The sequence below is a fragment of the Macaca fascicularis genome, chromosome 16 (genome assembly GCF_037993035.2).
Source record: "Macaca fascicularis isolate 582-1 chromosome 16, T2T-MFA8v1.1".
In the NCBI taxonomy this organism is placed as follows: Eukaryota; Metazoa; Chordata; class Mammalia; order Primates; family Cercopithecidae; genus Macaca; species Macaca fascicularis.
This window is the reverse complement of record NC_088390.1, coordinates 56,551,571-56,566,143: the sequence shown is the minus strand read 5'-3', so window position 1 is coordinate 56,566,143 and position 14,573 is coordinate 56,551,571.

Here is a 14,573-nt window from a genome sequence, read left to right as displayed (position 1 = left end):
CGGTGTGCTTCAAGGCTTTAGCATCAGAATCGCTGGGCGCTTGGTAAAAATACAGATTTCTGAGCTCTCCCTCGAACCTTGTGTAGGAGAATCTCAGAGGCTGAACCCAGGAATCTGCATTTTAACACTTCACTACAGGGACTCTTTGGCACCCTTGGAGGTGTGAAACCTTGGCCCAGTGCTGGTGACCTTTCGATGGTGGGGGAGGGGTCGTGAAGAAAGGAGGTGGACCCCGTCATCCAAGTAGCAGGGGATCATCAAAACTGCCCCTTTAGACGTCTGGAGAGGATGTCCTGTCGCCTGTCTGCTGTGCACCCGTCTTCAGGCCCCTACCCTGGCACTCCTGCGTCTCAAACCGGAAGGAAGGGTTTGGGAGCAGGAATTCTAGAGGCCTGGGGCCAAAGTTTTCCCAGTGAGAGCTCTAACTTGGGTCTCTGATTTAAAGGATCCTGGCGACTGTGTTCCGGTGGGGGTGGGGGGTGGGGAGGGTGACAGTGACCTACACATCCCCTGTCCTGGCAACCCAGAAAGCTGTTTGATGCTCTCTGCACCCCCCGCATACACACCTAAGGTGCTGGTGCTTCCTGAGCCCTGGGTGTGAGGGTCCACCCTCTGGACAGGTCCAGGTGAGCGGGTTCAGTCCACACATCCCAGAAACTGGTGAACACAATGGGCCCTAGGACCCAGAGAACAACTCAGGCACAAAGCCTCCCCCCACTCCCAGCTGCTTCCTGCATCTCAGGCCTTTCTGCGGCCTCTGCCTCCTCCCCCGCCCTCTTCCCCTCCATCCTCTTCCTCCTTTTCCTAATCTCCCACTCTCTCCCCCCTGGCCTGGAAGGGCTGGCAAAGGGAGCCCTCTTACCGCTCCACTGCAGGGGTGTGTGTGGGTTTTGTGGGATATTAACGCGTTACCATGTGCAAAAGAGCTTAGAGTACAGCGTGGGGGATGGGGTGTGGGGAAGCCGCCTGGGAACCCTGGATATTGGGATCGGGAGGGGCCAGGAACGGCAGGACTGATCCTGAGGCTGGTGCTAAGGAGGAGGGAAGAGCTAGGTTGTGAGCTGGAGCTGGAAATGAACCCAGACCTCAGACTTTCCAAATGCCACCTGCATCTTTGCCCCGCTGTCCAGGAAAATTCCCCCTCCGCAGTTGTGCACTTTGGGATGGGCAGGGTGAAGAAGCCTCTCTCCTAACCCTTCTTAGAAGGCCTTGTCAGGAGCAAGCTTTGGGACTTGGATTTCCAAACTCAAGATGGGGTCTTGAAAACCCCTCCCCACAGGCCCCCCAACCCCAATATAGAAGTCCAGAGAAGACAGAAACCTCACCCAGCTGGGGTTTGGAAGTTTGGACAATGTCCTCAGAAGCTCTTGTGTGGATTGGAGGAGGGCGCAGGCCCCTGTGTTCTGCCCAGAATCTCCCACACCCTTGGTGGTGAGTCATCTTAACTGGTCCCAGCACAAGGGGTCTGTGCCCACGCTTCTGGCCAGGTGGGGAAGCCCCCAGTTTCTGAGGGTGGGAGGAGGAGCTGAGGCCCAGCTGCTAGGCCCAGAGACCCTCGGACCTCCAGCATTTCCGGTAGCAGCTTAGAGCAAACTGGAATTACGGGGATTCTCTTGGGTCTCCCTTGTCCAAAGGTTTATGGGTCTCTGGACAAACCCCTTTAACAAATCCCTCTAGGGGGTTTGGCTTCAAGAGGGTGGAGCTAGCCAGAGCTTGGGGGACTGAGGCTAATCAGTGGGATTATTATTTCATGGGCTCCTGGTTAGCAGAGCAACACCCCGGCCAGAATTCCCAAAGATGCTTTTATGGAGCAATAAGTGCTTCACCGTCACTTGTTCTCTGGTGTCAGGCACCAAGCTGGCTGGCCTGTGAGATGGGTGAAGAATGGGGTATCATTCCCTCCATCCCTTCTCTGCCTGTCTGGAGCAGTAATGGCACCTGATAGGAACAAGGAGGGTTTGAGAGGGTTACCATCCAAACTGAAGGCTTTAAATCGAATTTTCATTTACTGGGCTGTCATCTTCACCTGCTTCCTCCGGTGAGGAAGCACTCCAGGATAATTTCACCATCCTTTCTCTTTCCTTTGTCTTCATGGAAGAGACTTTGATGGCCAAGTTGCCTGGTGGTCTTTGGATGGAAGTTCCTTCCTTACGTTTGCCTTGGCATAGCGTGGTTGACCTAGGAGCCAGGCTGCCAGCGTTCAAATCTTGGTTCCACTGCTTACTGGCTGTGTGACCTTGGACAAGTCACTTATCCTCCTCTGTGCTCTGGGAGGATAAAAGAAGGCCCAGAAAGAGACAAGAGCGGCTCAGACACGGAAGAGAGGGTGTGGGGGAGGAGATGCCTTTCCCAGCCCGTGCTAAAAAGGCCAGAGGCTGCAATAGGCAGAGATAATTCACCCCCAACTCTCCTCCTGGTAACGGCCCCCACCATGGCTTTCCCACACACCCCCAAATCTGATGAGGGCCCTTGGGAAGATGCTCTGTTAGGATTCTTCCCCAAGGCTTGCTAGTTTTAAACACCAGGTGTAACTGCAAAGATGGTGATGAAGGCAGGGAGAGGCCTGATGAGTGATAAGTCCCGAGCCCTCAGCGCCCTGGGCACAGGCCCAGGCTGGGTGCCAAGGCTGGCTTCTCTTTCCAGCCCTGGGGCCTTGAGACTCAGCTTCTAAAAGCGGTTTTTCCTTGGCCACGGTCATCTAAGCAGAGGCTGGCCTAGACCCTGCACTTGGATCCTTGTGTGGTGAGCCAGTGGTCCCCACCCAGTTGCTCTCCCTCATGGGTTGTCCTCTGCCAGGGATTTGGGCTGCTTCTAGGATGCTGGAAAGGTATGCTTGTGTGTGTACACCTCAAATCCAGGATGTCAGTGTTGGAGGGGCCTTTAGTGACCCTTGGCTGACTTCTTCACAGGGAGAATGACGAAAGCTGAGGAGTGACATACCTAGTTTTTTTTTTTTTTTTTTTTTTGAGACAGAGTCTCGCTTAGTCGCCCAGGCTGGAGTGCAGTGGCGCGATCTCGGCTCACTGCAAGCTCCGCCTCCCGGGTTCATGCCATTCTCCTGCCTCAGCCTCCCGAGTAGCTGGGACTACAGGCGCCCGCCGCCTCGCCCGGCTAATTTTTTGCATTTTTAGTAGAGACGGGGTTTCACAGTGTTAGCCAGGATGGTCTCGATCTCCTGACCTTCTGATCCACCCGCCTCGGCCTCCCAAAGTGCTGGGATTACAGGCGTGAGCCACCGCGCCCGGCCGACATACCTAGTTTTAGAGGAAACAGACCAGGCTAGGGTTCATGAGGTCTGAATTGAGTCCTAGCTGCCCTCATTTGCTGAATGACTGTGGACTGGTCATGTCCCCTCCCAAAGCCTAAGTTTCCTCAAAAAACTCAACTTGACTGTCTCCTGAGCATAGATAACCGTAGGTGTCCCCTCACTTTTGTGCATGGAGCACAGCAGAACACAGGCCTTGAAGTCGGGCCATCTTTGTTAGAATCTCCAACTTGCCATTCCCCGGCTAAGGGACTTCAACAAATTCCTTCTATAAGATGGGGATAATATACCAACTTCATAGAGTTGTCGTGAAGAATAAATGGGTCCTCAATGCATAAGGCACTAAAAGGGGGCTCAGAGTGTTGGCTGTTACTGATTGCAGGGTATGCAGGCACATGTAGGGGTGTGCGCCTGCATGCATGTGCGGGCAGGTGTGGCTTAGGATGTGTATTTCTATGTGTGTCTTCACAGGACTTTGGGGCTCTCTTTTTTTAAGGTTCATTATGTGAAATTCTGAAATATAAACACCCCTTGCCTACAGCTTCTCCAAATCTTTGGGGGTCACTCTTGGGTTGACCTCTCTTCTCTACTTCCCAAAGGGTTTTTCACTCCTGCCTGTGGGTGCCTCAAGCCCCTCATTGTCCCTGCAGGGAGAGGGGTCCCTTAGGGTCCTCTCACAGCCAGGAGACTGCCTTGCTGCTGGTTCCCTGTGCTGTACCCGGTTTCTTTCTATCACTCTCCATACTTGCTCCAGTGGCTCTTGGAAAGTTCAGATACATCTTGGAGACTGGGGAGGAAGACTCGGTAGGAGGAGTCAGGGTGTGTGTGTTGGGGGGCGGGGGAAGGGGTGGGACAGAGGAAAGATTTCTCCAAATCATCAGTTGCTTTAAAAGAAAGCCTATATTTAGCTGGGCTTAGAGGGCCTGTAAATATGTATTTTGCAAGGCAGACAGCCCGTAGCCGTGGGAGCTCCAGAGATATGCAGGGAGGTCAAAGAAAAAAAAATAATCAGAAAGATTAGGCAATATATTTTGTCATCAGCAAATTCAAAGAACTCTTTCTACTGCCTGCTCTCACTGCTAATAATACACATTTCTGTGTTTGGATGGTTCCTGTGTTTCATCTGCTCTCCAGATCTTGTGCAGTGGGTGCCTGAGAAGGCGACTGGCTCTCGGAGACACCTTTTCCTGCCAGCCTTTGCCTCATCTGCCCTGGGTCAAGGGAAACAGCATCCCGCCATCTCCATCCCCACTAGCCCGCCAGGCTCTGCCTGGCGCAGGTGCAGCCTCCAGAACATCAGCTCTCAGGTCTCCCACACTCAGTGCCCAGTACGCAGGTGGCTTTGGGGTGAGGTGTGGGGTGGGAAATCCTGCACTTCAGGGCAGTTCTACTTCAGAGACCTCTTTTTTCTACAAAAATGTTCACTTATTATTCTTACTTTTTTACTTTTACTTTGAAAGTTTCTTTAACAGTAAGAAGCCTTCAAAGAACCATGTGACAGAATTTACAAATGCTAGCAATGTGTCATTTTTGCTTTGGGTTTTTACATATAAAATAGAATATTTGGCTGGGCCCGGTGGCTCACGCCTGTAATCCCAGCAGTTTGGGAGGCCGAGGGGGCCAGATCACAAGGTCAGGAGATCGAGACCATCCTGGCTAACACAGTGAAACCCAGTCTCTACTAAAAGTGCAAAAAAAATTTGCTGGGCATGGTGGCAGGCGCCTGTAGTCCCAGCTACTCGGGAGGCTGAGGCAGGAGAATGGCATGAACCTGGGAGGCGGAGCTTGCAGTGGGCCGAGATCGCACCACTACACTCCAGCCTGGGCAACAGAGCTAGACTCTGTCTCAAAAAAAAAAAAAAATTGTCAAGCCCCCTCTTCTTTCTCCCCAGTTCCATCGTCCACCTCCCCCAACACTGGCATACTTGGAATACAGCTTTTCTAGACCATAATTTTTGCATTACTATATTTTAATTGTAGCAAACTAGAGATATAAAATTCACCATTTTATGTGTACAGGTCATTGGCATTAAGTATAACCACATTGTTGTGCAACCACCACCACCATCCATCTCTAGAACTTACTTTCATCTTCCGGAGCTGAAACTCCATACCCATATAAGTCCCCATTCCCCTCTTCTGCCTCTCGGGTTCAAGCAATTCTCCTGCCGGAGCCTCCTGAGTAGCTAGGATTACAGGCCTGTGCCACCATGCCCGGCTAATTTTTGTATTTTTAGTAGAGGCAGGGTTTCATCATGTTGGCCACACTGGTCTCGAACTCCTGACCTCAAGTAATCTGCCCACCTCAGCCTCCCAAAGTGCTGGGATTACAGGCATGAGCCACTGTGCCTGGCCTAGAATCATGTATTTTAAAACTTTATGTAACAAGGGCAGGTACAGGGTCTCATGCCTATAATCTCAGCACTTTGGGAGGCTGAGGTGGGAGGATCACTCGAGGCCAGGATTTCAAGCCCATCCTGGGCAACATGGCAAGACCCCGTCTCTACAAAAAAATAAAAAAGTAGCCAGGTGTGCACTTATAGTCCTGACTACTCAGGAGACTGAAGTGGGAGAATCACTTGAGCCCAGGAGTTCCAGGCTGCAGTGAGCTATGACTGTACTTCTGCACTCCAGCCTGGGTGACAGAGCAAGACCCTGAAAAAAAAAAAAAAATTTATGCAATGGCCATCGTACTATGTGTACCATTTTTCCAGTCAACATGATTTTTACAATGTAGCCACATTTGTTCATTTGATTTTGTTCATTTTAACTTCTGTTGATTATTTTATCAGGAGAATAAGCCACAATGTATTTATCAATTGGGTGTTTAGGTTTCTATGTTTTGCTATTATAGCTATTTATTTATTTATTTATTTTTGAGATGGAGTCTCGCTCTGTCTCTCAGGCTGGAGTACAATGGCGCAATCTTGGCTCACTGCAACCTCTGCCTCCCAGGTTCAAGCGATTCTCCTACCTCAGCCTCCCGAGTAGCAGGGATTACAGGCACATGCCACTGTGCCCAGCTAATTTTTGTATTTTTCGCAGAGACTGGGTTTCACCATGTTGGCCAAGCTGGTCTCAAACTCCTGAGCTCAAGTGATCTGCCCGCCTCGGCCTCCCATAAAGTGCTGGGATTCCAGGCATGAGCCATTGTGCCTGGCCTGTTTTGCTATTATATAAACAGGGCTTCAATTAACATGCTTGGACTTTTCTCTGAACCCATTATTAGGGCCTATACTTAGAATTAGAAAGCTAGGCTTGTCGGGCAGGCACACTTTGAAGTTGACTAGTACTGCCAAACTGCTCTCTACAGTGGCTGAACCAATTGATCCTTTCACCACCAGCGTTTGTATAAGACATCCTGTTTGACCACGTCCTTGCCAACTTTTGCTCTTGTTAGACTTATGTTTGCCAATCTGATGGGCATGAAGTGGCATCTCATTTGCAGCTGCATTCCCTGCCTATGAGGTTGAGCATCTTATTCTCATTGACCATGTGGGTTTCCTCCAGGCAAATCACTTATGTTCATATCCTTTGCTATCCTATTGTAGTTTTTGGTGCAAGTTACAACAGAAAGCCCAACTAGAAGGGGTTTAAGCAAAAAGGAATGTTTATTAGCTCACATAACAAGAAGTCCTGGGGGTGGTTAATTCAGAGGCCCCGCTGTGACATCAAGGACCAGGTTCTTTTTGTCTTTTTCCAACACCCTCTCATTGTGTTGATTTGTCTCTTAGACTGGCCCCCTCGTGGTCCCAAGATGGCTGCCTTTCTTGTGCAGACAACAACGTCAGAGACAGAAGAAACTGGATGCTTTCTTATTAGTCTCTTTTCCAGGGGTCCCCAGCAGGAGACCTTCCAGAATTGCATAAACGTTCACACCTAAACTAATCATTGACCTGAGGAACTAAATTATCATGCTATATTTAGACCAATCATCATTCACCTGATGGGGCTGAGGAAGGCCAAGCCTCCCACAAAGTCCAAACCCCTGAATCAGAATGCGGTTCTGATTATCAAGGAAGAAGGAAGGGATGCTATTTGGAGTGGCACAAAAAATGTCTGTCCTTACTACTTGATGAGTACCGTGAAGGAAAAAAGATAGGCCAGGTGTGGATGCTCACACCTGTAATCTTGGCATTTTGGGAGGCCAAGATGGGAAGATTGCTTGAGCCCAGGAGTTTGAGACAAGGCTGAGCAACATGGTGAAACCCCATCTCTACCAAAAAAAAATACATATATATTTTATATATTACTTATTATATATATTAAATATATATGTTTTAGACACACACACACACATATATATATAAGCTGGGCATGGTGGCATGTGCCTGTAGTCACAGCTACTTGGGAGGCTGATGTGGAAGGATCACTTGAGCCTGGAGGGGCAGAGGTTGCAGTGAGCCGAGGTTGTGTCACTGCATTCCAGCCTGGGTGACAGTGCGAGACCCTGTTTCAAAAAAAAAGAAGAAGAAGAAATAAAAATAAAATAAAACTTCTGTCTTTTCCATATTGACTCCTAGGAAGTCTTTTTTTCTTTATTTCTTTCTTTTTAAGATAGAGTTTTGCTCTTGTTGCCCAGGCTAGAGTGCGATGGCGCAATCTTGGCTCACTATAACCTCTGCCTCCCAGGTTCAAGTGATTCTCCTGCCTCAGCCTCCCACATAGCTGGGATTACAGGTGCATACCACCATGCCCAGCTAATTTTGTAGATTCCTAGGAGGTCTTTATATTATGAATGCTAACCCTTTATCTGTTGTGTATGCTGTCACCATTGCCACCCAGGCTGCTCCTTGTCTCTTAACTTTATTCGTAATGTCATTTTCATAGCAGAGGGCTTTTGGGGGGTAATGTAATAAAAATCGGCTGATCTTTTTTGAGTGTGTCTCTTGTCTAAGAAATGCTTTCCTACCCTTAGGTCTCCTACATTTTCTCATAATGATTTTAAAGTTTTGTTTTTCACTTTTAGGTCTTTAATCCATCTGGAATTCATATTTATGGATGGTGTGAAGATTTTTCATAGGAAAAGCCAATTGTCACAACACGTTTTATTGAAGCCTATTTTCTCTCACTGAGTTGCAGTGCTGCCACTATCATAAATCACATTCCCACATATACTTGGATCTGTTTCTGGGCGCTCTATTCTATTGATCCCTTTGTCTAGCCCGACACCAATACCACATTGTTTTAATTATTATCGCTTTCAAAAAAGTCTTGGTATTTGTTAGGGCCAGGTCTGTTTCCTTATTCTTTTTCAGAATTGTCTACTTTTTTCTTGGGTCTTTGCTCTTCTCTATGAATTTTAGAATCAGTTTGCCTAGCTCTGTGAAAAATCCTGTTGGGATATTTATTGGACCTGCAATGAATCAACAGATTAATGTGGAGAGAATCGGCTTCATAACATTGAGGCGTCTCATCCCTAACCTAATACTTCTCTACGGCTCTCCATTTATTACTATTGTAGCCTATGTTTTACTTCCTAAATATCTTGCGATGTATTTTGTAATTTTTTTCTGGGTTCTGTACAATTTTAATTTTATTATGAATGATTTATTTTTGAAAAGATACTATGATTTCTAATAAATTATTGCTAGTGCATAGAAACACTGCTGAATTTTATATGGTTTTTTGCATTTGGATGTTGACCTTTGTCCAGCATGACTTCACTTAATCACTCTAATAATATGCCTGTAGAATCTCTTGATTTTCTGCATAAATAATCATTCAGTCTACAGAAGATGTCAGAGACATTTGCCTCTTATTTTCCTAATCCTTCTTTTTTTAAACTTTTTTTTGAGATGGAGCCTCGCTCTGTCACCCAGGCTGGAGTGCAATGGCACGCTCTCAGCTCACTGCAACCTCTGCCTCCCGGGTTCAATAGACTTTCCTGCCTCAGCCTCCTGATTACCTGGGATTACAGGCGCCCACCACCACGTCGGGCTAATTATTTTTAGAAGAGATGGGGTTTCCACCGTGTTGGCCAGGCTGGTCTGGAACTCCTGATCTCGGGATCTGCCCACCTCGGCCTCCCAAAGTGCTGGGATTACAGGCGTGAGCCACCGTGCCTGGCCTTATTTTCCCAATCCTTCTATCAGTGAATGGTGACTTCTAAATCTGACTTTAGATTTGGGCTTGGGCTTTGCCTGTGGGCTGGCCCTGGGCAGCTATTACCTTGCACTGTCAGTTATAAATAAATAAAACACCCTTACTTTCTCCAGAGCTTTACAGTTAGCAAAGCCCTTTCGCTTCCATTATCTCATTGATCCTTCTTACCCCCGCTTGATGGAGTGGGAGCGTCTGGGTGGAAACGGCCCAGGGCTCGTGTGCAGAGATCCAGCTGTGCAGGCATAGTGCCGAGGCACCTCGGACAGTCCCTCCTCTTCTCTCTTTCTCCTGTAAGCTAACGTTTGGCCGGGAATGGTCCCTGGCATTCCAACTCATGTGATGGATTTGGGCAGTCAGAGGCTCACGGAACCCTTTGAGGGCTGAAATTCACCGATAAAAAGGCGGGAGATTCTGGGTACATTTAGGTCTCCAGGCTGGTATCCCAAAATGTCTGGGGGGGATATAGAAATGTCCTTGGAAGTCGGAGGCTTGATACAGATGGTGGGATGGGTGGAGGTGGGACCGGGAAGAGATCATTATGTCCAGCCCCCTGCCTCCGTGCGGGTTCTTGTCCCCCTATAGATTAGAGCGTCTTCTGGATCAGGAAGGGGAGGACGAGATGGAGCTCGTGGCCTTGGGTTCCCTCCTGCGTCGCCCCCTGTAACTGCGGCGCCCGGCACGCACTGCTGACGCGCATCCCCAGCCCCGGCGGTGCGCTCCGCAGGCATCCCGCCCCCGACTCCCGCTCCGCCCCAACATCGCGCAGGCGCAAGACCGGGCAGGCACCAGCGAATGCGCCCTCTCGTGGCTGACTGGCCGGGTCGCAGTCTTTGTTGCTGCGCTGGAGGCGGTGAACGGGACGGGGAAGAAAGATGTGGGTGGAGTCTGGGAGGCAGATGCGAGAATCAGATCACAATGACGAGAAGCCCTTTCCTTTGTCCCTCACGGCAACGTATAGATGCAGATAAAGAAAACACGGCCTCAGACCTCAAGAGATTTAGAGACAGGTGCACAGAGACTGAAGCTGAATGAGACACACTGGATAGCATTCATTCATTCGTTCGTTCATTCAGCAAATATTCACTGGGATGGGGAGATACAGGGACAAAGGACCAGAGGGCTTACATTTAGGCACTGGTGGGCAGAGACGGGGCAGAGAGCTGGAGAGACGGATGCGGATGTCAAAAAGGCGAGGACAGAGAAGCGACTAGCTCAGGGCAGGGCTGGGCCGCAGGAGTGAGGCAGAGGCCGGGGAAGTCCCGGTGGAGCCTGCAGCACGGCACAGGCACCAGCTGTGCAAGGCGGGGTGTGAGCCCCGACCCTTCCAGCTACCCCGACCGACGCCCCAACTGGGGAGGACAAAATGGAGAGCTAAAGATAGATAATATGAGCACCAGAAGGGACCCTAGTTTCAATGAACTGAAGCAATCAGATCAGTGTAAACCATGTATTCATCATTCTACTACTACCAAAATAGATCGGACTGGCCAGAGTTTGGAGGATGCTAGGGAGTCAGCTCTTTATTCTGAAACTGTTTAATACAGGTAGAGTCCAGCGTTTCTCTTGTCTTTCTTATACGAACTTTCCCACTCAGTAACCAAATCTCAAGGGGCAGTTTCTGTCTATAGTTATTCCAGCTAATAAAGGAAGTCGTGATCAGAGTGATCAAATTTGAATATCACTATTCTGCACACACACACAAAATAAAAAGCTAATGGCGGAGGCACTGACACTGCCAAGACCACAGAAACGCATGATGTGCCTTCAAATGGAAGAACACTATCACTACCTATGAAGTGGTCTCAACGAAGGAAATTGAACGTAAACCTTATGAGGCCTCTAGATCCAACTACGATTTACAGGAGATAACAATGTACAGGAAATGCAACGTACAGGAAGTATGGAGGTGGGAGGAACATGTTAAAGATCACCATAGAGGTGCAATCAGCAAAATCCAGAGGACAAAAAACTACAGAAGAAATTATCTGGCTCCTTCAAGGAAAGAGAGAGAGGAGGGAAGGAAGGAAGGAAGGAAGGAAGGAAGGAAGGAAGGAAGGAAGGAAGGAAGGAGGAGGAAGGAGGGAAGAAAGGAAGAAAGGAAGGAAGGAGGAGAGAGGCAGGGAAGGAAGAAAGCAGGGAGAAAGGGAAGGAAAGGAAGGAAGGAAGGAAGGAAGGAAGGAAGGAAGGAAGGAAGGAAGGAAGGAAGGAAGGAAGGAAGGAAAAAAGAAAGAGAGAGAAAGATGTATGGGAACCTACAGATTTGAAGAAATTTAAAAGAGCCGTGTCTGGGCACAGTGGCTCACACCCATAATCTCAGCACTTTGTGAGGCCCAGGTGGGTGGATCACTTGAGGTCAGGAGTTTGAGACCAGCTTGGCCAACATGGTGAAACTCCGTCTCTACTGAAAATACAAAAATTAGCTGGGTGTGGTGGCATGTGCCTGTAATCCCAGCTACTTGGGAGACCGAGGTAGAATTGCTTGAACCTGGGAGGCAGCGGTGGCAGTGAGCCGAGATCATGCCACTGCACCCCAGCCTGGGTGACAGAGCGAGACTCTGTCTCAAAAAAAAAAAAAAGAAAGAAAGAAAAAGAGCCCTATCAATCATCAATCAGTTGCAATGTGTGTACCTTCTTTGTATCCTGATTCAAACAAATACACTGTAAAAAATATATATATATTTATGAGAAATTGGAAATTTGAACACTAGAAGTTTGATATTAAGGAATTTTATTGATGATGTTAATAACTGAACATGTTATGTAATTATGTTAAAAAGACTCATTATCATTTAAAGATACACACTGAAATATTGATGGATGAAATTAATCAGGAGGGGTATAGATGAAACTAGATTGGCCCTGAGTTGATAATTGTTGAAGCATGGTGACAGATACATGGGGGCTTATGACAGTATGCTGTAAATTTTTCAAACTAAGAAGTTGAAAGACCCTGTGACCTCCCTTCCCACCTCTAGACCCAACAGACAGAAGGTGCTGTGTGTGTTACAAGCAGCAGGCTGCAAACCAGACAGCTCTGAGTGGGAAGGTCCTCTGATGGCTGAGGGGTCTGAGGAGGGTTTCTGGGGACTTTCTGGCTTGTGGGACAGTCCCTGGCTCCCCTGAATTGGGCAAGGAAGATCCGATGGGGAAGTGGCTGCAGCTTTTCATTAAGGAAGGCTGGCCTCCAAGGGCCTGGTGACACTGGGGCCAAGCACTGCTACCTTAAGACAGCTGAGTGGGTGGCTCCAAAAATAGTTAGGGGGACAGTGGGGGGCGGGGAGTCACATGGAGAGGCTCAGGGGTGAGGCTGGGCAGGTGCCCGGGTGCTGGCACTTCTGCCTGCTCCCCCAGAGCCCTCAGACTCTCCCTCTGCATCCAGAACCTTTCTTCCTCCCTCCCTCTGTCTCAGAAGACAGAGAGATGGCCAGGTGATGCTGGGACAAATGCCACCTTGCCCGAGGGGACGCTGACTCTGGAATTTGGTGACTCTCCAGGGATGAGCAGGTCAGTCGGGTGGAGAGAGAGAGAGAGAGGAAGGGACAAGGACTGAGTAACCTGCCTACCAGTCACCCCATCTGCAGGCCAACACCTGTACCCTTAGGCTGGACCCAAGCGATCCTTGCCTGGAGTATTTTGTTGTCATCTTGAGGCCCTGGAGGAGCGCTCACACAGGCACCAAGGATTTGGGAACCCTGGCAGCCATAGGTCCCTGCTCCCTTCTCAGGGCACCTGGGGAGAGTGCCCCTATGCCTGCCCTAAGTAGGAGACCTGGGGAGAGGACACCCTGCCCCATCACCCCTGGACTGAGATCCTTTGGCAGAGGCAGGAAGGAAGGGCAAGCGGGGCGGCAAGTACATCGGCAGTTGTCATTGACTGAGTCAGGCACTGGGCTAAGCCATCTGCCTGCATTCTACTCATCAGCAATGTGGACTTGGGGAAGGTATACACCCCTGTGCCTCAGTTTTATCATCTGTTAAATGGGCACAGTAATAATACCTGCCTCATGGAACTGCTGAGGGGGTGGAATGAGGTAATACAGGTAGATATATGTAAGACTGTCAGCACAGTAACTGGCAGGGCTAGCTGGTATTACCCACTGGCAGGTGACCTCCACGTGGGCAGAGGTTTGCCTACCTCTGCAACTTCAATGTCTGATACATAGCAGGTGTTCCATAAATATGCACTGCATTCATTACTTTGTGGAGTCCTCACAATGATGCCAAGAGGCAAGCACTATTCTTGCCAGTTTATAGTTGTGGAAATGGGCTAGAGGGCAAATGGCACACTCAAGGCTGCATCCCCAGCAAGTGGCCAAGGTGGGACTCGTGCCCACCTCCAGGCTTCCGAGTCTGTGCACTGAGCCCTGACTCCATGGGCCAGAGAAGGCACCTCCTCCGCTCAGCTGTCTCTACCTGGCTGGTCCTGTCCCGGGTTTGCTAGACTTCCAACTGAAGTGCTTGGACTGGGGATAAAGGCTGGGTGGATGGCACCTACATTTGCTGTTAAGGAAACTGCCACCAGCCGGCTACACCTACTAGTTTCCAGGCCCTGTGCCAGGCCCAAGGATACAAACATGACAAGATCCTAGTCTTCGAGGAGCTTGGAGCAGTGTTGTGCGGTGGGATTGTGCCCAGGAAAGCACGCAGGGGCTGAGGGGTCACCCAGCTTGGCCTAACAGAGGAAGGGAGGTCAGAAAGGCTTCAGAGAGGAGAGGACATCTGTGCAGAGTCTGGAAAGGTGACTGGAAGGTTGCTGCTTGAATCAAGATGGGAAGGGAACTGCAGGCAGAGGGAACAGCCTGGGTGATGGCATGGAGACTTGAGAGAGTCTGCCAAGCTAGGCAGGAGCAGAGTGAGGCTGGGCAGGGGCCTGGGGTTGGGAAGGTGGGGGCAGAGGATGGGATTCTAGACCAACTGGCCAGTTTCAGGACGGGCCAGAAAGCCACCAACTGGGGATGAGCTGGGAACTCAGGGGCCATGAGAAGCATTAGAGTTTTAAGGAAGGATGGAGGTGGCCAGGTTGGTGGTTTAGAAAACACTGTGGCCACTGGAGGGGACGATCGGAGGGACAATGAGAGTGACGAGCGTGTCTATCCCAGATTCAGTGCCTGCTCCAGGCAGGGAGGGGAGGCTGATGCTGGCACCCAGCTGCCCCAAGCCACCTCCCTCCTTCCCTCCTCTCCTCCCTGCCCCCTGTCTCTGTC